Here is a 22,407-nt window from a genome sequence, read left to right as displayed (position 1 = left end):
TACTGAGCCACTCAGGAGTCCTTTGTTTTGTTTTTTAATAGAGAGCATAGATTAGGCTGTTCACAAATGCTCTGAAAGGATCCCAAATCCTAGGTGAGAGAGACAGCTCTCCTTTCTTAAAGCTCTGCAAACTTCTGAGTTTCTGTAGGTAATTGGTTGCTGGGTAAGAAACTAAAAACAAAATTTAGCGTTGAACATTCTGGAGCAAAATCTGTGCACGTTCAATTCTTATTTATGTGGTACTTTCGGCAAAAACTAAACTTTGCTGGGTAGTAATTATCTCCAGCTCCTAAAATTACAGGTAGTAAGGGCTTCAAGGCCCTATGCGGCTATAATTAGTAAAGATGCATTTAAAACAGGGTTAGTGAGTGTGGGTTCGTTACTGCATTGGATTCTAGCTCAGCATTTCAACTGAGAAGGATCAGCTCCAGAGAACATTTGCAGGGGACTCAGTGGAGGGTCGTCATGGAGTTAGCGTGTTTGGGATTAGAGTGCACAGGGTGTTCGTCATGAGCATGGATAATTTCTGCCAGCCTGACTGGCAGCCTGTTTATAGGGAGGAGCTTGTTCCCTGCCACCCAATCACAGGCATTTCTGCTTGCCTTAGGTAGAGTACACAGTGGTTCAGGTTGTTAATATGTAGTGGTTTTTTTTTTTTTTTTTTTTTCCCCTAAAGAACTACAAAGCCCTGGTATTAATAATCTTTCACTGTTGCTTATCTTGCCTTAATCTCAGGATTGAGACAAGGTGGCCAAGATTTTCTAGTTTTGGCTTTAATAATTCTCTTGGTTTTTACCTCTGACTTTCCCTGGCTGTCTGTCCTTGTATTTTATGGTGTATGAAACAGGCCTTCTGTTTTTCCTTGCAAATCTGTGTAGTCCATACAAAGGAGAGGACCTGCCTTGACCAGGATGCCTCTCTGGGACCCTGTGACATCAGTGTTTTTAGTCCTGTTTTTCCAGGTGAGGGACCTGGTGAGGTCTGGAGTCGAGTACCCCGTGGGAGTTTGGGGATTCCAGCTCAGAGGTTCAGACTCTAAACAGCTGACCTCTTTGGACTTCATTTGAAAGGAAAAATAAATGGCCCAGCTCTCAAAGCCGTGAAGAGTTCTAGTATATTCTATGAGTCAATATATATCCTTGATCACTTTTTTTAAAAAAAGATTTTTGCCTCTGAGATTTTTACCCTCCTTATTAAAAACAGTGACTTACTCAGAATTACACAGCAACAGCTGAAAAGTCGATTAGCCTCTCTCCTTGCCCTAATCTAATATCAAAAACCTGGAAAGTTTACTAAGCATGTGATTACAGTGGAAGCTTTAGGAGCTGGAGAGGAACTGATAGAGAAAGAATGGAGCGAGAGATAAGAGAGTAATTTGCAAAGAGACTGCAGGGTGGATTTTACCAAATTGGAGATTTCTTTTACTTGTAATTTTCTGGTTTGGGCGTCTATCTCCTTTGTTCCCGATGTAGGCAGATCAATTTAGCCTTGTCTATATTGCCCTGGGCCACCTGTGAATTTTTTTTGGAGGGGGGGCGTTAGGTGGGGGTGGTGAGGGTATAGGGTGAGGAGGAGGAAGAGGGCAAATGGGGAGTGGGGAGGGATTAAAGCCACTGGTTCCCTGGTGTCTGGCCTGCTCAGGACATGACTGCCTCTCATTACAGGACTGGGTCCCTGCAGTGAGTCCAGCTTCTTGGGTGAGAGGCAGCTGGGTGGTAGAAGAGAGAGGGCAGGGCGGGCTTCAGATTTCTCCAGAGACCTGCCCTAGATGAGTTCATTCTCATGATTGCAGCAAATCATCCTAGAGTACTTACTGCCAGCCTTGTCTGAGAGGCTCTTAATATAACAACTCTAGGAAACAAGTGCTACCATAAACCCATTTTACAGGTGAGGGAAACAAGGCCATGAGAAACTGGGTAAGTTGTCAAAGTTGTGCACCTACCAGATAGTAGGATCCAGGGTTCAAACTAGTGTGGCCCTTTGCTGTGCTATTAATGACGGAGATGGCCTCTTCAGACCCAGACATCTGATTTCCGCACTGGCTCTTCATTTCTTTGACCAAAAAAGGCTTGCTTGCAGAGGACTTTATCTCACAGAACACCATTGGAGCTCTTTGCGTACCTGCTCAACTCCCACAAACCTGTGAACAACCCTATAAAGAGGAGGGGGGCTCTCCACTGGCTTTGTATTCTTGGATCTAGTAGCAGGTGGGTGCTTGGTGAAGTTTCACGGAAGGAAGGATGGAAGTCTGTTGGCCTTTCATAACTTGATGTCCCTGTGTTTCTTCTATCTGTAGCAGCTGCAGCGGTTCCTAAACAGAAAAGAAACATGAGTGAGCGTGGGGCAGTGTTTCATAAAAGTAATCAGAATTTCTGAAAACACATTTAAAAAATGTATTTCAAGTTCCCATGGCCAGGATCTTATGTTTATGCTTCAAGCATTTATTATTTGCAGGGCTTTCCTCTTCCTAACCCTAACCCTTGCGGGTTATTTTGTGAGTAAAGAGGTCCTTGAGACTCTCAGACATTGTTGGGACTGTTCTTCTCAGCAGAGGCAGCAGAGACTATTTTCTTTGGGGTCGAGCACCAAATATCAGGAGGGTTCAGGCCTACCATCCGTTTTCCAAGGGCAAGACGTAGGCTCACATTTAGATACACATAGCAAGTAGCTCTGTGCCTTGTATCCTCGTTATGTCTCCACACCACAGGGTGAGAGTATTGGGGTTTCTCCTACTTGGGTTGGGAGCCACGGCTGCCCTTCGCTAGGAGTGTGGAGTTCTGGCAGCTTCCTTTTGGATTTTGGATTTGTTTCCTGGCCTATAAAATGGGGTCGTTACAAGTGCCTGCCTCGTAGAGTTGTTAGGGCCACATCTCTTTGACACTAGAATTTTTTTTTTAACGTTTATTTATTTTTGAGAGAGAGCACAGGCAAGCACGAGCGGGGGAGGGGCAGGGAGAGAGAGGGAGACACAGAATCTGATGCAGGCTCCAGGCTCTGAGCTGTCAGCACAGAGCCTGATGTGGGGCTGGAACCCACGAACTGTGAGATCATGACCTGACAGACAGGGTGAAGTTAGACACTTAACCACTTAACCTACTGAGCCACCCTATAGAGTGTTCTCAAATAGGGCCCTGCAGGGGATGTTTGGCAATCTCTGGGGACTTTCTGGGTTGTCATGACTGGGGGGTGGCGGTGGCCACTGGCGTCTAGTGGACAGAGTCCAGGGATGATACTAAACACCCCAAAGCACACGGGACAGCCCCCACGACAAAGAATTACCCGGCCTGAAATGTCAGTCATGCCAAGCTAAGAACCTGGCAAGTTGGGACCTCTAACAGCGGTGGCTGTTTTTAAAAACATTCTTATCAAAGGGCTAAAGGGACACAGGACCAGTGACAAAGAGCCCTCCTTTCTTAAGTAGGGAGGAAGGAATGGAAATTAACCTTTTACTGACGTTTCTCTGTGACCCCACAGGTGCCCCTGAAGTAGGAGAAGTAGCTACTTTCCTCTCTGCTAAGGGATTCCCAACTTCATTTGTAATTGCTTGCATCTATTTACATATAAATAATACATAACATTTACATACAAATAACTAATATGCTAAAACCCTTAACCTCTCTGGGTAGTTAAACCCCGGGCCCTGAAGGCAGACAGCAGAGTGGGGCCCTGGCGTAGAAGCCGGGCTCCTGCTACCTGTGTGTGGCCTAAGGTCAGCTACAGACCCGGGGAGGCTTGCTTTTCTTTTCCGTGAAAGAGGGCAGGTGACCCTCTTATCTTACGTTGTTCCAGGACTAACGAAAATAACTGTGCACATGTAGAAACAGCCCCACGTGCGTGAAGGTGTGGTATGGCTCCTCAGGCAGACCTTTCGGTCGCGTTTTTCAGAGAACTCTGCGCCTAAGTGGCCACTCAGTATGTGGCACCACAAAGGATTAGGGCTCAGTAGCCAAAGAATGCTGTGCTGCTGGCCAGGTGGTAAACTAGGCCCAGAAAACATTCCTGCGGCATAGTGTGTGATTCGTGGTTGTGAGTGTGTGTGTGGGTGTGAACTACTTGGTCGCCCCACCTGTGGCTTCACCCTTTGGCTTTCCCTTCTTTGTTCTGTGGCCCTAGGTAAGCTCCTTGACCTGCTCGCGCCTGGTTTCCTCGCCTGTGAAATGAGGCTGCCGGTACCACCAACCATCCACCTGAGGGTAGGCGTAGGGGAAGTGACTTGGCCTTGAGTGTGCCCTGTGCATGGGAAGCTTAGCCCAGTAGATGCGTTCTTAATAAAATAATACTATGTATCATTTTGGCCTGCCGCATGTGTCATTTTTCTCAGGTGAGGAAGGGATTGCCCCTGGGTTAGGAGCTGAAGAAGGTTTTCTCTGGAGTTCCTGGTATCTTGTAACTTTTCATTGTAGTGAAATACACACAACATTAGCTCTGCCATTTTTACCAGTGTAACTTGAAGCAATTTAAATTTTAAGTGGCATCAAGTACCTTTCTAGCGTTGAGCAACCATGTCCACTAACTCCAGAACTTTTTCATCCGCCCAGAGGGAAGCTGTGTCCCATAGAGCAGTCACTTCACATGGTCCCTGCGACCCCCTCCCTCCTTCCCTCCCAGGCCCTGCGACCCTGGTTTCCTCTCTGTCTCTGTGGAGTTGCCTGTCCTGGACATTTTGTTTAAATGGAATGCAACCGTTTGTGGCCTTCGTGACTGACTTCTTGGACTCAACATTGTGCTTTCCAGGCGTATCCATGTGTCGCAGCAGTGGCCACCGCTTCATGCCTCTTGACCTGGTCTTTTTGGAGAGCAGCCCCAGCCTCAGTTTCATTGGCCTGTTCTCTTCACAAGTCATGTCCTGTTGGCAAGCTTTGAGATGTTTTTCTTCATTTATTTTGGCCCATTTTGGCCAGCCTTATTTTGTCCACTTTTGCAATGATTCTAATGGCCCTTGAAATGAATATTGGAATGAAGGGCCCAGCCGGGTCCTCGGTGCTGCTGGGGAGTAAGGTCTTAATGGGTATTTTGTTTGTGTTGAACAATTAGCAGCAGGAGTGTGCACCGGGGCCTTGAGTTGAGCTTCATTTTCCCGGGACAGGGTGGCAGGTTTTAAAAACAAGTGTCTGGAAAACACCTACCAGGCCCTTTTTATTCCTCTGTTTAAAAGCTTTCCACAATGAGAAGTGGCCCTCAATTAAGTTGGTTAATAAAAACCTCCCTCTGTTTTAAAGCATTCTTGGGAAGTGTTTACATTGAACAGCACTGTGGGTTTCTAAATGAGAAGCTGTGGAGTGAGTGATCCTTAACCTGTGACTTTAATAATATCCTTTGCTTTAGATTTCCAGGTGGAGGCCTGGGCCAGATTTGTAGCTTGTCATTGATCCAGACAATCTTGACTCTATCCTGTCCCTCCCTCCCCCTTCAGCCAGACGGGTAGAAGATTGGACAGACCTGAAGCAGCTTGGAGATGTAAACCAGCTCACCAGAGAGGACTGGGCTGAAAGGAGGTGGTGTATTCCCTTGTTCTGACCTTAGTAATAGGGTGGGGGGCTTCACCAAGAAGAGATTAAAGCGTTGAGGAGAGCAGCTCAGAGCTTCTGAGGTCCCGGGTCCTTTGGGAGAGGCCTGAGATTTCCACCGGGATTTGGAGCTTGCTTGGGCTAAGGAGGTCACAGGTGCTCCGTAAATAGATGTTGAATGAATAAGTGAAAATTGATAGAACTGAGGAGTTCATTAAAAAATAAGTCGAGTTTTTTCTTTCTTTTAAAAAATAACTTCTCATTTCTGTCTTTTAATTAAATAGTACATTTGTAGAAGAAAGTAGATTGCACCATCAGTAAATGTACAAATAGGATCACTTAGATGCATAAATGTTGGATTTCATCCCTCCTGTGATTTAATCCAGGACAATAAATGAATGAAATGAATAGAAGTTTTGTTAACAGAGACCCCTCGACCCCAATAGGATTAGGAACCTTGGGGTTTTGCTAGACTAAAAAGGTACTTGTAGGAATGAGTTGCCTTTGTACTTTCTGATCTCAGCTCCCTGTGGAGTAGGATGATGCCACGTGTATAGAGCTACTTTATGCGTGTTTGGTTAATGAAGTAAGATCTCTTTAAGCACAAATCATTGTTTTTGGTGTTAACAGTGGTTATGTGAGTTTTGGCTGCATAATAGTGCTGGGTGACAACCCCGGATCTCAAGGTGTCACAACCACAAACATGTGTTTTCCCACTTGCTCCTCTTGATTAGGTGTGGTTAGGTCGACCTAGGCTGGCCTTGACTGGGTCAGGCTTTCATTTGGCTTCAGGTCTGTCCCACATGTGCTTACTCTGGGGCCAGGGCTGAAGGGGGAGCAGTTACCTACTACAGGTTCATCGCATGGCAGCTCACTCCAGCAGAAGATGTCGAGTGGAAACGTGTGATGGCTCTTAAGACTTTGGCTCCTAACTGCCAAATGTTCTACCAACATTCCATTAGCCGACACATGGCCAAACCCAACATCAGTCTGGTGGGGAGGCATGCTTGGTCTGTTCTAGGGGGAGGTACTGCAAAGTCACATGGCAAGGATGGTGGACATATCACCCCATTACAGGGGAGTGAGGCACTGGAGGATCTGGAAGAACAGCCTTTTGGGAACTTGTGGAACCTAGGCCAGCTGGGTGAAGAATCATAGACAGTTTGTCCAGGTACCAGCCGATGCCTTGGTAATTATGATAAATTAGCCTGACATGCACTGATTCTTGGCTAGCCAAACATCACTTCATGTTCATTCACAGTGATGGTGGTCCTGGGGGTTCTGCTTATCTGTGGGAGGGGCAGAAGTGATGAGCTGGGTTTCTGTTTGGTCAGTAGTTGTGACCTGACAGGTGACAGGTAGAGCAAAGAGGACAAAGGACCAAAGTATCCAGGGAGACTGGGGGTTTGACTTACCCTTTGCAAGGTCCCTCCTCAGCATTGGTCTTTGGGAGTGAGCCTAAATCCCACCTTTAATAGTCACTGACACTCTTTGTCATCAGGGCCTTCATGCATGCTGCCCCATGTTTATTTTTTTTAATGTTTATTTGGAGAGAGCGAGAGAGCACATGCGTGCAAATGTGGGTGGGGCAGAGAGGTTTAGGGGAGAGAATCTTTTTTTTTTTTTTTTTTTTTTTTTTTAACAGGCTCCAGGCTCTGAGCCCGATGCGGGGCTCGAACTCATGAACCATGAGATCATGACCTGAGCCGAAGTCAGACACTTAACTGACTGAGCCACCTAGGCGCCCCGGGGCGAGAGAATCTTAACCAGGCTGCACACTCAGGGCAGAGCCCGATGTGAGGCTCGATCTCACAGCTACGAGGTCACAACCTGAGCTGATATCAAGAATCAGAAGCTTAACTGACTAAGCTACCCAGGCGCCCCATGGTCCCTATTCTTATAAGGACCCTGGGCCTTAGTTTCCAGAGTCCTCCTTTTGTATGTGAAGAAACAGGCCTCAGGAAGGTTGGGTGACTTCTCTTCAAGTGGATCCAAACTAGGTCATCCAGTTCCAAGTCTAGGGTTTGTCCTTCCACACACCTATGACTGTCTTGGCCCAGAAAGAGAATGGTGACTGGCTTTAAGGCATTACAGCATATCCTGTATACCGTATGTGACAGTGGCTACTTTCCTGAAGGAGTCAGGTGAGCCTTGTGCCAAAGCGCAGTGCCTTGGGAGGCACGGAATGAAATGTTGGTTAAGAGTAGTCAGCCCTAGTGTTACTTGTTTGCAGTGTGTCTTTTTTCGTGAAGAGCTGTCAGGCTCTCCGAGGGAAAAAAGACTCTGGCCATTAAGTGAAAATGCACTGAGAACAGGTGGGGACCAAAACCCTGTGAAGCCAAGGGTGTGAGGAGACAAAGCACTCATATGTGCCATGGGTGGGATTATAAATCCAGTGGACTTCTTTTTGGAGAGCACTTTGGCAATGGGGATTCTTTCACCAGCTGGTAAATAAAACCCAATTAAAAGTGGTTGAAATAATAAAGATATGTATTATCTCATGTAAACCAGAAGTTCAAAGCTAGGACATTTTGGGCATGAATTAATAGAAGACCCAGATGCATTTTCTCTTTTCTCTTTGCCAGCTTCAGTATTTGGCATTTGTCCTCAAGCTTGTCTCCCCATGGCCCTCATGTGGCTGCTGCTGCTGCTGCTCCAGCCTGTATCCTCATATACAGTGATGTCCAGAGGCAGGAAAAGAGCAAAGCGGAGAATGCCTCTGCCAGAAGCCCCCTGCAGAACTTCCATAGCCCCTTTGGCCAAACTGGGTCAGATGCCCACACCTGAACCAATGACTTGCATGGGAGAGGTGGCTCCCATGTTTTGCTTAGACCAGTCTCTGGGTTAGAGGCCCAGCCTTCCCTGAAGCACATGGGTACTGGGAGGAGAGGGGACAAAACTGGAGCTTTGCTGGCCAGGAGGAAAGGGGCAGTTGTAGGTGACCTCTAGTGTTGGCCACAGCATTCTCTTTCAAAATTAAGAATGTATATATTCTAACTCAGTCCTTCCACGGTTAAGAATGTATCTTATACCTGCATAAGTGTTCTGGCAAGCATACAAAGGTATTCATTGCAGCATTATAATAACAAAACACTGGAAATAACCTAAATATCTTCCAGTCATTGGGCAGATCTGTAAATACTGACAAGGAAAAATTCACAAAATATACCATGAAGTTTTTTTTTTTTTCCCCAAGCAAGGTACAAATTAGTATGTATCCTCAGATCCCATGTTTGTTTTTAAAAAGTCTTAATTCTTGGTTGGCAAAGATAAATTTCTGTAAACAGTCCCGAGAAACATGGTTATTTATTGGTTATGGGATTGGTATGGCTGGGAAGGAATGTTTCTTTGCCATTTCAACAGTCTTTCTTGACTGTTTGAATTTTATAAAAAATCGCTGTATGTATTACCTTTAAAATAAAAAAGAAAATGATAGGTATTTTCTTAGTGTGTACAGGAGCTTAAAGAGAGGAAAACAGTGTTCTAATGTGGGCGTTATGAGGAATGGGAGGGTCACTTGACTGTGTGTAATTGGCCTGAAGGGAAGTTGAGAAGGATAAAAGTCCAGGAGTGAAACAGTCATTTTTTAAAAATCTTCCTTGGTATACTGCACATTGTCTTACACATAGTAGATTCAAATACACATTTGAAGAATGAATGAATATTTAGATCAAGACCCAGAGCAACTTTATGAGGTGCCAGAACCCAACTTAGCTCAAGTCAGCAAGAAAGTTGATTCTGCTGGAAATTTATTTTGCAAATAAAATATGGCTGCTGTTTCCTCTATTTCCTTGAGCTTCCAGAATCTAATTCATTGCTAAAAATCAGAGTATGCAACTTTCTGTTCATCATCCATCTTAAACTGAAACCTGCTGTGCCAATTTCTGAATAATAAAGCCGAATAAGATTTTTACAACTAAGGTAAGGGCAAAGAGGGGAACCACCAGCATGTGTTAGCTGTGGCTTCAATGGAGAGATACCTAGATGGCCTAGATTGAGCAATTATTTTTTTAAAGCAAATTAAGGCCCTTTGGTACCCCACACTAACAAATCAAAAAATTAATTATGTCATTCTGATAATAGGAAGAAACTAGATAACAGTAGTGAAATGGAGTTTTTTATTTGGCCAGTATTGGTAGAAAAGTGTGAATATGCTTATCAGTGAAATGAAACAATGATATGTAATAGTATTTTCAAGTAGGATTCTCTTCCATGTGGAAAAGCAAAGGCATATGATCATTAAAAAGTCTTTATATTAGGGTGGGGGGAGGGGCAGTAAGGTCACACCATTACTTTGTGCTGATATTCTTCATAATTCCTTTGCTAGAGGGCGCTTTCTGAATTTGATTCTTGTAAGTCAAAGAAAGAATGTTGTAACTGACATTTCCATTAAGTCGCTTTTAACTTTTATACCCTTGGGTTTTAGCATTTAGCTCTCTGTAATGGCCACCGGATGCCCACTTTATTCAGACAATAAAGATACCCATTGAGCTGTGGTAAGATCATTTCCTTTGGAACAAAATGAAAAGCTTTCTGCATTCACAATTGGAGGAAAATGTAAAATTTTAGTAGGCCTCTTCTGCTGAGATTGAAAAGAGTCCATGTTTGAACACCATAAACTTTGTGGTTCAAATGTGCTGTGGAAATTTCCAGGCTGCCTTTGAAATAAAAGAAGCAAATATACCTTTTCAGAGTGTTTTTGTAATGGGTCCTTAGAAATACTTGGAAGAAGAGTAGTATTTCACATCTTTGTTGGGATCGTTTTGGGATCAAAAGATCCTAAGATCGCTGGTACATTATGTTCTAGAGTGGACCTGATTTAAATTACTTAGAGAGAGGAAGGAAGGGAGGAAGGAGAATGAGGAGGTAGAGGGGAGGGAAGGAGGGTATAGGAGGAAAGAAGGGAGGAAGGAGGGAAGGAGAAAAAGTTTGTGTGCATGTATATATACCTGTAAACCTAAATGTTTATGCTCACCTCACATAATTTTTGTATACACCTTTCTCTGGTTTTCAGACAGTCTAATATCTGTGAATTCTCTGATTAAATTTGATTATTTTATTATTTTTGAGTAATCTCTATACCCAATGTGGGGCTTGAACTTGTGACCCTGAGATGGAGAATCATATGCGGTAACCTACTGAGCCAGGCAGGCCACCCCTAAATTTGATAATTTTATTTTTGAAATTTATTTTTATTTTTTTATTTACTTATTTTGTAATTTTTTTTTAAGTTTTATTTATTTATTTTGGGAGAGAGAGAATGAGCACAAGGATGAGCATTGGGAGGGACAGAGAGAGAATCCCAAGCAGACTCTGCCCTATGAGCACAGGGCCTGATGCAGGGCTTGAAGTTGGGAACTGTGAGATCATGACCTGGCCTGAGCTGAAATGAAGACTTGGATGCTCAGCTGACTGAGCCACCCAGGTGCCCCTACATTTGATAATTTCAGGTGAAATCTGCATCTACATCAGGAAATATAAAAAATAATGATAGTGATAGCACTTGGCACTGTTTTAAGCACATAATGCCTATGAATTCATTTAGTCCTTAGAGTAACCCTATTATTATCCCATTTTTACAGTTGAGGAAACAGGCAGAGAGAGATGGAGTAACTCATGCAAGGTGATGCAGTTAGTAAATAGTGGGGCTATGTTCAAAACTGGATCATCTGTCTTGACTTCGTTGAAAGCAAATTAAAAATTGAAGCAAAAATCATGAGATTTGAGTCATTCCTAAATCTACCAGTTCATCTTGTAAATCAGAGGCTTTTCTATTAGTGTTTACAGTGTTTCATTTAACTGGAATAATTTAATCTGAGCCCCTTGTTTCACAATCCACGTTTTAAGTTACTTTCCACAGTAAGCATATACTTTATAAATTATTTCAGTTGTAAATCTGACATACATTGAAGGACAGTAAATTTAGCTAATCAACATGAGAAACTTTAGAGAGCTACTTGTCTCCTCTTTTCTTAGGGAAGAAAGATGAGCTCTTTCAGTTCCCAAAGGAGTCCTCAATTTAAAATGAATGATTCCCCTGGAATAAAATATTCTTTCTCCTCCTGCAGAAAGCAGCTACTGCTTTCAGAAGCTGAAGTCATTTTTCTCTTCAATGGTCTGTATTTAGTCCTGATGTGTGTCTCCTGCCAGCTTTCTTTCTTTCTTTGAAACTTCAGCAGCAGCATGACTAGTGATTCACCCTTCTTGAAATAAATGCTGAGGTTGGTGTTCTACACACATGACTTCTGAATGCCCAGGTCACAGCCTGCGCTCTGGCCCTGAGTTAGCAATAGGTAAGGAGCCCCTCCTGGGGGAGATGTGATCGCAAAGTGATGAAGAACTTAAAGCCAAGAGCAGTGCCTGGCACCTGGGAAGACCTCAGGAGACGTCTGCCCCTGCTATGGTTGTTGTGTGTTGGGCCCTTGCCTTGTGCATTGCCTAGTTGAATTCTCTTTGCATTCCCATCAAGGAGGTGATGGTCTGTCCCCATTTACAGTAGACACTGCAGCTTAGAGAGGTGAAGAGTTTGTCCCAGGCCATATGGGTAGTAAGTGGTTACAACTATGGTGCAAACTGGGTTTTTTGTTGTTGGTTTTTTTTTTTTTTTTTTAAGTAGAAAACTGTAGCAATCATTAAGTGTATAGTTTTTTTTTTTGTTTGTTACTTGATAGAGACAGCAAGAGAACACAAGTGGGGGCGGGGCAGAGAGAGAGAGAAAATGAGAGACAGAGAGACTCTTAAGCAGGCTCCACACCCAGTGCAGAGCTTCACTTGGGGCTTAATCTCAGGACCCTGGGATCAAGGCCTGAGCTGAAATCAAAAGTTGGACGCTCAACTGACTGAGCCACCCAGGAGCCCCATAAGTGTATAGTTTTTCTAGGTGTGCAAGATGGTTTAGTGTTGATCTGACTGCATTCCTGGGATGAGAGATGGAAAAAAAACCTTCCATGCTATTCCGCCATCTTGGTCCTTCTCCCATAAGTGTATAGTTTTTAATAGAAGTTTGCTCTTCCCTCCCACTTACCATTCCTCAACAGAGATAACCACCGTCCTCTTTCTATCACTGTAGGTAAAATTTGACTGTTCTTGAACTTCATAGAAATGGAATCAGGGGCGCCTGGGTGGCGCAGTCGGTTAAGCGTCCGACTTCAGCCAGGTCACGATCTCGTGGTCCGTGAGTTCGAGCCCCGCGTCAGGCTCTGGGCTGATGGCTCAGAGCCTGGAGCCTGTTTCCGATTCTGTGTCTCCCTCTCTCTCTGCCCCTCCCCCGTTCATGCTATGTCTCTCTCTGTCCCAAAAATAAATACAAAACGTTGAAAAAAAAAATTTAAAAAAAAAAGAAATGGAATCATATTCATGTAGTGTGTACTCAGTTGTGTCTGGCTTTTTTCGTTCAACATTATGTTGACATTCATCTATGGATTTGCAGGTGGCAGTAATTTCTTATGGTTTAATATATGGCTATATTTCTCCCTGTATGACTGTACCTCAGTAATTGATTTATCTACCCTACTGTTGATGGACTTCTGAGTTGTTTGCATTTCTTGGCTATAATTAAAAGTCTTAATCAGTATATGTATGCATGTTCGTTCGCTCTTTCTTTCTTTCTTTCTTTTTCTTTCTTTCTTTCTTTTTCTTTCTTTCTCTTTTTTAAGTTATCTCTACACCCAATGTGGTGCTTGAACTCACAACTCGGTGAACAAGAGTCACATGCTCTACTGACTTAGCCAGCCAGGTGCTCCTCTGCTTGTAGATTCTTTGGGTATAAAGGAGCAGAATTGCTGGATCTTCCTATGTCTGGAACTGCGGTTGATACTGTGAAACAGTTTTCCAGAGTGGTTTTACCAGTTGATGTTTGTACCTAGCACAGTGGCTGCAGTATCCATGCTTGGTATTGTGTGTCATCTTCCCTTTAGTTGTGATTGTGTAGTGGAACTGTGTTGTATCAAATTTGGTTTTTAATCAATAGATGCATATTGTAAAACATTTGGAAAATCACAGCAAAGTATGAGATGAAAAATAAAAACTTGAGTTCTGCCATCAAGATATATAGGTGTTAATATTTGGGTGTATTTTTTTTTCTCACTGTGTATATGTATGTATATGCACGCTAAATACAAAATTGGAGTTGTTTTGTGCAAGCAAGACACTGTTAACGGGGATACTCTGGGTGCCTATATAATGAAATAAGAAAGCACAAATGGAATGCCCAAGAATAGAGGGCTAATGATAGTATAAATGTACCTCATATTTCCATTTTCCTGTTTTATTTGGAGGAAGAAGGAAAAAGGAAAGGAAGCTAGCATTTGTTATGTATTTGCCGTGCCCTGGACTCTGTGCTGATGGAAGTGATGATGTGTCCAGAGTGGACTTGAGTGCTGTGAGAAAGTGTAACCCACACAGCAGCCGTCTGACATACAGCATGTTTGAAAAATAAGTCTTACTTCACACCTTGTAACTGAGCGTGCTGGAAAACTAGGCTCATGTCCCAGTGTAAATGGACTCTAATTACACCGGCAGGTTGTTTGCCCAGTTGCGAAAGTGCACATACTCCTATTGTTTTAACCCACGTGAATATTAACACATAGGGAGCACCACTTTGCATGGAGATTACTTCATTATTTGGTGCATAGGCTTCATATTTTAACAACTGTCCTGTTTCCTTCAAACGCATTAAAGCCAATGCTGTTGCTTTTCAACATTAAATCTAATCTCAAAATCCTAATTAAAATCTATATTTGAATAATTTGCATTATTGGCTGAAGTTTTCATTGGTTAGTTTTTTTTTGCCAAATGGAACCTTGTTATTTGAAGCCATGCGTAATCTCCTGAATACCCAGGACTAATTTTTGTTACCAATAAAAATGCTTTGGTGGGGGTGGGGGGAGGATAGAAAAAAAGACTGGAAATCTACAGTCTTATAATCCTGAATACTTTATATTTTCATGACAATCAGTGGAGACCTCTTGGTTTTCTTTCAAGAGCAGAGGGTATGGGATCTTTCCATTGAGGATGGCTGGCCTAGGGTAAAGTTCTCTCATGTGGGCCTAAGTTAATTTTGGGTGTGTTGGGGAATAACTTTGAAGAACGATAAATGTTTTGTATATACTTGTCAGATCACTAAGTTGTACATCTGAAACTAATGAAACATTGTGTCAACTGTACTCAAGTTAAAAAAAAAAAAATTTTTTTAAGAATAGTAAATATCTACTCTCATGGTCTTTACAAACAAAAGCCAGAATTCATTAAACTTTATTCAGACAATACAACCTAAATAAAAATAATAGCTTAATTTTGGACATGTTGGACAATTAGGTATTTCACATTAGTTCATTTTCCTGATTTCTGAAGCTTGTTTATTTAAAGGGTAAGACTAAATATTTAGCTTTGTAATTGAAATTTCAACAGGGACACATTTCCCAGAATTACTAAAACCTAGATACTAATTAAAATTACCATTTGCATTCTTTTTTTTTTTTTTTTAATGTTTTTTTATTTTCTGGGGGGTGGAGGGGAGAGACAGAACACACGCAGGGGAGGGGCAGAGAGAGAGGGAGACACAGAATCTAAAGCAGGCTCCAGGCTCCAAGCTCCAAGCTCCAAGCTCCAAGCTCCAAGCTCCAAGCTGTCAGCATAGAGCCTGAAGCAGGGCTCGAACTCATGAACTGCGAATCATGACCTGAGCCAAAGTCGGACGTTTAACCGACTGCACCATCCACGTGTCCCTACTGTTCTTATTAGTCTCATTTATCATGTGGAGATACGTTTTTTAGACTTTAATTTTTTACTGAAGTATAATTACCATACAATGTTATTATTAATTTCAAGTGTATAATACAACGTAGCGATTCAACAGTTTTGTGCACTACTTGGTGTTCACCATGATAGATGTGGTCCCTATCTGTCACCATATGTTATTTCTGTATTATTGACTATATTCCCTATGCTGTACTTTTCATCTCCATGACGTATTTTATAACTGGAAGTTTGTACTTCTTTATCACCTTTATCTATTTCATCTACCCCCTTCCACCTCTTCTCTGACAACCACCAGTTTGTTGTATTTAAGAATCCGGTTTTTTGTTTGCTTTTTAGATTCCACATAGGAGTGAAATCATGTGGTGTTTGTCTTTCTCTGACTGACTTATTTCACTTAGCATAATACTCACTAGATCTATCCATGTTGTTGCTAATAGCAAGATCTCATTCTTGTGTTTTTTTTTTTTAATGTTTGTTTATTTAGAGTGCGTGAGCAGGACAGGGGCAGAGAAAGAGGGAGAGTGAGAGAATGCCAAGCAGGGTCCGCACTGTCAGCGCAGAGCCTGATGCAGGGCTCAGTCTCACTTACTGTGAGATCAAGAGTCAGGCGCTTAATTGACTGAGCCACCCAGGTGCCCCAAGATCTCATTCTTTTTTATGGCTGAGTAATATTCCATTGTATGTATACCACTTCTTTTTCCATCTGTCTGGACATGGACTACTTTCATGTGGAGCTCTCTTTAGAGGCTCTAGATGCATAAGTCTCCTTGTTCCTATGTTAGATGCTTGTGGAAATTACTGTGCTTCTAGTTCATATGACTGCTTTTTGTGGTTCTTCTGTTGTCTTCTCTAGCTGACACCTTGTTTGCTTCCAGAGCGGCTCACGCTTCTGTGTCATTGCTTCTATTTGGCTTTGTACTAGGGATTGTGATTTCCAACTGTGTAGGATTGTGTGTAAGAAGAAAAGAAGGAAGCTGACAATGAACTGTGTTATATATTGGGTGCTGGGTCCGAGACCACATGTTGCCTAAAAAGGAAACAGTCATTTCCCAGCACCACTGTTTTGCATGCTCAAAGGCTGTTTCTGTTTTTATTTATTTATCTTCATTTCTTGACAGTAATAATGACTTGTTTGTAATCAAAATGGAAGCACTACAGAAATGTGTGATTTAAATTCAAAGGGCCCCAGGGTGCCTGGGTGGCTCGGTTGGTCGAGTGTCTGACTTCAGCTCAGGTCATAATCTTGAGGTCCCTGAGTTCCCTGCATTGGGCTTTGTGCTGACAGCTCAGGGCCTGGAGCCTGCTTCACATTCTGTGTCTCCCTCATTCTGTGCCCCACTCTCTCTCTCTCTCTCTCTCTCTCTCTCTCTCTCTCCCAAACGTAAATAAACATCAAAAATAAATTCAAAGGGACTCATTTTATCACCTCTAGGTGTAACAGCTCTTAAGAATTTGGTAAGCTCTTTTTAGATTTTCGTGTAACTTTATAAATATGTTATTTTACAGAAATGAGGCTACTCTCTCTATATAACATATATATACAGTTATATATATAACTGTATATACATTATCCTGATACTTTTTAAAAACAATGTATCATGATACTTTCCATGGCTGTCTATAAAAATTTTTTTTAATAGCTTTCTGGTATTCTGCAATGTGGATATATAAAAATTTAGCCAGCTTCCTATTAATGGAAATTTGAGTTATTTGTATACAAGTATTTACACACTTAGGATTGTGTTTGTGTAATTCTTGTGTTTAGGGTTAATTACTAGAAGTAGAATTGCTGGATCAGATGGTGTATACATTTAAAATTTGGTGCTGTCTGCCATAAGTGTATACCAATTTACTCTTGTTTAGGTAACAATGGTACAAAACAATGTACCAATTTACTCTTTTATCAAAGACTGTTTCTCTGTATTTCCTGGTGTTTTCAGAGTGCCAATTGTGAATCAGAAGTGTCAGATGAGGTATTTTTGCATTTCAGTTTTTAGTCCAAAGAGAGGCCTTTATTTATTGGATGAAAGAGGCAAGAAGTAGGAGAAATGCCTCTGTCAAGAAGAGAGGCAGGTAGAGCCTGGAAAAGGAGGAGGGAAGAATGGAAGAAAGAGAAGATGCCAGGGGAGATGCTCGTCTTCCATCAGAAGCAGATCCCTCCTGTGCCCTCTGGTTTCTGTGTGTGGCACTTTCTAGCCTGGCCTGAGGGTCTTGCTAGATCACCACCGTCCTTCTCACCATTTCAGGTTTATCCATTTAACCTGAAGTGGATAACCTTTGGGGAATGGAGGCCTCCCTGTTTCCATGAGGACATCAAGCACAGATCTTAATTGTGAATCGAAGCTAGCCCTTTTAGAGCTCAGATATTGTGAGGCTCACGAACTTGCTGGGAAAGTGGGAACCAGACTATGGAAATGGTCCAGGGAAGAAGCTGCGTACGTAGGGCCACAGGCATGCTCTGAGTAGGACATGCCACCAGGGCCATGCTGCACTGGGGACACAGGCCCACCTTGTGGCAGCAGAGATGAGAATTTGGCCTTTTCACCTCTACCAGTTAGTTGTGGTCTCTGCCTCACTTCAGTTCTCCTGTGTACATGGGGAATTCCCCAACAGAGGAAAAGATTGTGTTCAGATGTTGACTGAAATATGGATCATTTCCAGCCTCTATCCTTGGGTGATCCCTCTTGCCTCCTTCTGCAGGGTCTTTGAGATCTCAGAGAAGGGGGATACAGGTGTAGATGTGTAGACACATCCATACACACATACTTAGATACATATAGCCTTTTTAAAATCACTCTGTATGCTCCCCCAGTTAGGTAGCATGGCGGCACATGTTGTTGTTATGTTTAATTTTTTTTTTAACAATTATTTATTATTGAGAGACAGAGCATGAGCAGGGGAGGGGCTGAGAGACGGGGAGACACAGAATCCAAAACAGGCTCCAGGCTCTGAGCGGTCAGCACAGAGTCCGACGTGGGGCTCGAACTCATAAACCATGAGATCATGACCTGAGCTGAAGTTGGACGCTTAGCCGTCTGAGCCACCCAGGTGCCCCTTGCACATGTTCGGTCCAGCTGCGGGGGTAGGGATTCAGCAGATGGTTGGTTGTGCCATGTTTGCGGGTGGGTATGTAAGGATAATTTAGATGGAGATTGGATTTAGCTTGGAAACTAAGACCCTTCAGCCAGAAGACGTAGATAGTCCGACTACATGGTCAGATTATTTGTGTTGAGGAGTCAGGAGGCCCAAATTCAAGTTCCTCAGAGCAATGACTTCCAGTAAGAAGACGATTATGAGTGAAGACACCTGGATTCTAGTGTTGGTTCTGACAACTAAGAGGGATGTGGGACAAACCCCATGACTTTTAAATTGTGTCCTTATGTTTTAAGTGAGGGTTTGGATGAAGTCATTGTTTTAGAATCAGATGACCCAACAGGAGAATTACCTGGGTTGCATGTGTGTGCGCGTGCACATGTGCAGAATGTTAGGCCTCAACTCTAATCCATCCATCAGAATTTCCAAAAGGGGTCTGGGGGACTTGTATTGTTAAAAAAAAACTCTCAAGTGATTCTGATGGTGCCACAGTTAGAGAATGCCTAAGAAGTTTCCTTATCAGTTTTCATGTTCTACGAAACATGTTCATTTCAAAGGTGGATGGTCTGGAAAATTGATTTTATTAAGCATCTTCATCAACTCTTCTCTGAACTTAATAGAGCTCCACATTGTCTCATCTTCAAATTCTCTTTTTCTGCATTCTGTGGCAAAGGCTGCTAATTTTACATCCAGTGTCTATTCTCTTCTTCTTTGGTAACCAAAATACCTGATAATTTTCTAGGGTGTAGTAATGTGCCAAGCTAAAAGATTCTATTTCCAAGCCTCCCTTTCACATGGCCATGGGCCAGGGACTTCAGCTTTAGTAAGTGAAAGGTGAAGTGTTATGTGTGGGGCTTATGGGAAGGTTCCAGAGACTGACTTGTGTAGACAGTGCATCCTTTTGCTTTTTCTGTGTCTTCCTACCTACTGCTTGGGACATGGACACAACGGCTGAAATCCAGTAGCCATCTTGGATCATGATGTAACGGTGGAGTTGGAAGCCATACTCTAAGTAGAGCACAAAGAAAGGAGGAGTCTGGATCCCCAAGGACCCTGGAGCCGTGATACCACCCCTGGAGTGCTTACCTCCACATTTCGTTCTTGCTGGTTAAGCCAAAGTTATTTTGTGGTTTTGATCATGAACAGCTAAACCTAACCTCACTGATACTCCTGCTGGGTGGAGGCTTCACAGTATGTCTTCCACACCTCTAGGTGGCTTGCGCATAGTAGGTGCTCCATGAATATTTAACAAGTTAAACGCCCAGTGGTACTGAAGGCTCCAGCTGCTCTCATCTCTGCCTTTCTTATGTTAGATTAAATTACTCATAGGGACCTTTTGTTTGTTCTGTCCCAACCACCAGGAAGGTCGTTCACAGTCCTCTGTACAGGGCTTTAGGGCCACACGCTTAAATATTTTGACAAGGCAGCAGATAGTGGGCCTTTGAAATTGCAACTGCATGCATACATTATTTCAAATGAAAATCTAAGGGCTGGGCACTTCTCTGAATCTACAGAAGAAATTGAAGGTGGTTTTCAAGTGATGTCAGAAAAGGCCACCATGGAATCTTTTGCTATCATTTGGAGGCTGTTCTTTCCACAGTGCCGGCCAAGAACTTGATGTCAGGGGACTCTTTTGAAAGCGACTATTAAGGGGCCCTCATTGCCAGTTACTGACAAGGGGGTCTGCCTTCTCAGTGGCAACTTCAGAGGTGGTCTTGGCCAGACCAAGTTGCTCCTGACTCATGCTGAGCTTCGTCGGCCAGGCTGACACGCCCCTTCGAGGCCAGGACAACATGCTGGTTTCCTGGAAGCATGGGGGCCAAGACTGTGCTGCTAAGAAAATGGTACTGTTTTTGCAAGTATGGCCTAATGGGAGTGTGTTTAAAACTCTTCCTCAACAGTAAGGCTCCTTTCCAAGAAATATGGGGTTAAAAAAACCCAGACTTAAAAGCAAAAGCTGGGAGATGAATCAACTCTTCACCAATACCAAGGAGTTTATTTCAAAACAGGTTTCATTGACTGCGTTGATTTGGATGGCCCACCCATCTCGGTTTGCCCACTGAGAGCAGGGCGCAGAGGAAGACCCACACCCCTTTGTGGGAAAAAGTGAATTCTGTGGCAAACCCTAGTGGCTCAAGAGTGTTTGCTTCTCCTGGAAATAATTATAGAAATATGCAGTCCTTGAAAGGCAACATCTGGCTGGCTGGAGGCGAGCTGGCAAATACTCAATCTAAATAGATGGAGGTGACGTTGCACAGAAGGAAAAGAAACAGCCAGAGAAAAGGGCCAGTGAGTTTTAGAGCCCATGTCTAGAGAGATACCCCTCTCTATCCTTGGGTTGACTTTTCCCCTGGAGAAGGGCACCCCTCCCAGCCTTTCTAGAAGACAAATGCACAGCCCAGAGCCCAGTGACCTACCCCCTGCACTTCTGAGGAGGCTTCCATGGAGGAAAGGGGGCCTCTTAATGGCTCTGGTTGGCTCCCAGAGCTGAGATGGGTTTGCTGCCCAGGGATTGCCCTGGGCCAGGGCTCTGCAGGCAGCCTTGACTTCTCATCTGCTTCCAGTGCAATCTGAGGTGTTCATTTAGACGGTTAGACATGTCTTTTCCCCCTCAATGCTTTTTCAAGGTGCCGTTTGCTTGTCCTTACCAGCCATGCCCAGCACCCAGGAGCTCTGCAGCATTTCTGCCTGCTCAGTTCGGAGGGGCCCAGCTTTGGACCTCTTAACTCCAGGGCACATCCCTTTGGTCCTTGTTAATTTTTACATCCGCCAGCTAGTGACGAAAGCAGAACAGCATCTTCATGGGTTTATGGATGTTGGCGATTTTTCTTTTTTAATAGCATGCGATATGTGTTCAAGGAAAGAATGCAGTTCTAATAAATCTGAGGAACTATTCTGGATTTTCAGACACCGGGTTTCTTTTCTTTTCTTTTTTTTTTAATATATGAAATTTACTGTCAAATTGGTTTCCATACAACACCCAGTGCTCATCCCAAAAGGTGCCCTCCTCAATACCCATCACCCACCCTGCCCTCCCCCCCCCCCCCCCAATCAACCCTCAGTTTGTTCTCAGTTTTTAACAGTCTCTTATGCTTTGGCTCTCTCCCACTCTAACCTCTTTTTTTTTTTTTTTTTTCCCTTCCCCTCCCCCATGGGTTTCTGTTACGTTTCTCAGGATCCACATAAGAGTGAAACCATATGGTATCTGTCTTTCTCTGTATGGCTTATTTCACTTAGCATCACACTCTCCAGTTCCATCCACGTTGCTACAAAAGGCCATATTTCATTCTTTCTCATTGCCACGTAGTATTCCATTGTGTATATAAACCACAATTTCTTTATCCATTCATCAGTTGATGGACATTTAGGCTCTTTCCATAATTTGGTTATTATTGAGAGTGCTGCTATAAACATTGGGGTACAAGTGCCCCTATGCATCAGTACTCCTGTATCCCTTGGATAAATTCCTAGCAGTGCTATTGCTGGGTCATAGGGTAGGTCTATTTTTAATTTTCTGAGGAACCTCCACACTGCTTTCCAGAGCGGCTGCACCAATTTGCATTCCCACCAACAGTGCAAGAGGGTTCCCGTTTCTCCACATCCTCTCCAGCATCTATAGTCTCCTGATTTCTTCATTTTGGCCACTCTGACTGGCGTGAGGTGGTATCTGAGTGTGGTTTTGATTCGTATTTCCCTGATAAGGGCGACGTTGAACATCTTTTCATGTGCCTGTTGGCCATCCGGATGTCTTCTTTAGAGAAGCAGACACCGGGTTTCTATGAGAGCTATGGTAGGGGTATTTTGAAGGACTTACTGGAAAATCTGGGCCCTCTGCAAGTTTTTGCAGATGGTGCATTTTCACAGAGAAATGCTTCCAGTAGCAGTTTTGTTCAGTTCTTCTATAGTTGTTACTCTTGGCTGTGGTTTTGTGGAGCCTGAGATAATGGTCTTAGAAGTCTGGGTTTGACTTCTGGTCTCTTAAGCTTTCAAGCACCTGAAGAAGGCTTAGACAGAGAAGACCAAATTTCTTTCAAGTCAAGAGGTCTTG

General features: G+C 43.3%; 1 protein-coding gene and 1 long non-coding RNA gene across 5 annotated transcripts in view; one reads left to right on the top strand and one right to left on the bottom strand.

Moving 5' to 3' along the window:
- Positions 1–22,407, top strand: part of CGNL1 (cingulin like 1) — a 159,843-nt gene that overhangs the window by 5,059 nt on the left and 132,377 nt on the right. The gene's annotated exons all lie outside the window — the stretch shown is intronic.
- LOC131516507 (uncharacterized) lies at positions 2,026–5,690 on the bottom strand. Its single transcript, XR_009264118.1, has 2 exons — positions 5,519–5,690; positions 2,026–2,311 (listed from the first exon to the last, which is right to left on the bottom strand). It is a non-coding gene; the product is annotated as an uncharacterized LOC131516507 (long non-coding RNA).

Source organism: Neofelis nebulosa, chromosome 7 (assembly GCF_028018385.1).
Source record: "Neofelis nebulosa isolate mNeoNeb1 chromosome 7, mNeoNeb1.pri, whole genome shotgun sequence".
NCBI classification, from domain to species: domain Eukaryota; kingdom Metazoa; phylum Chordata; class Mammalia; order Carnivora; family Felidae; genus Neofelis; species Neofelis nebulosa.
Note: the sequence above shows the minus strand (reverse complement) of the source record. Positions and strands in the feature narration are given on the sequence as shown.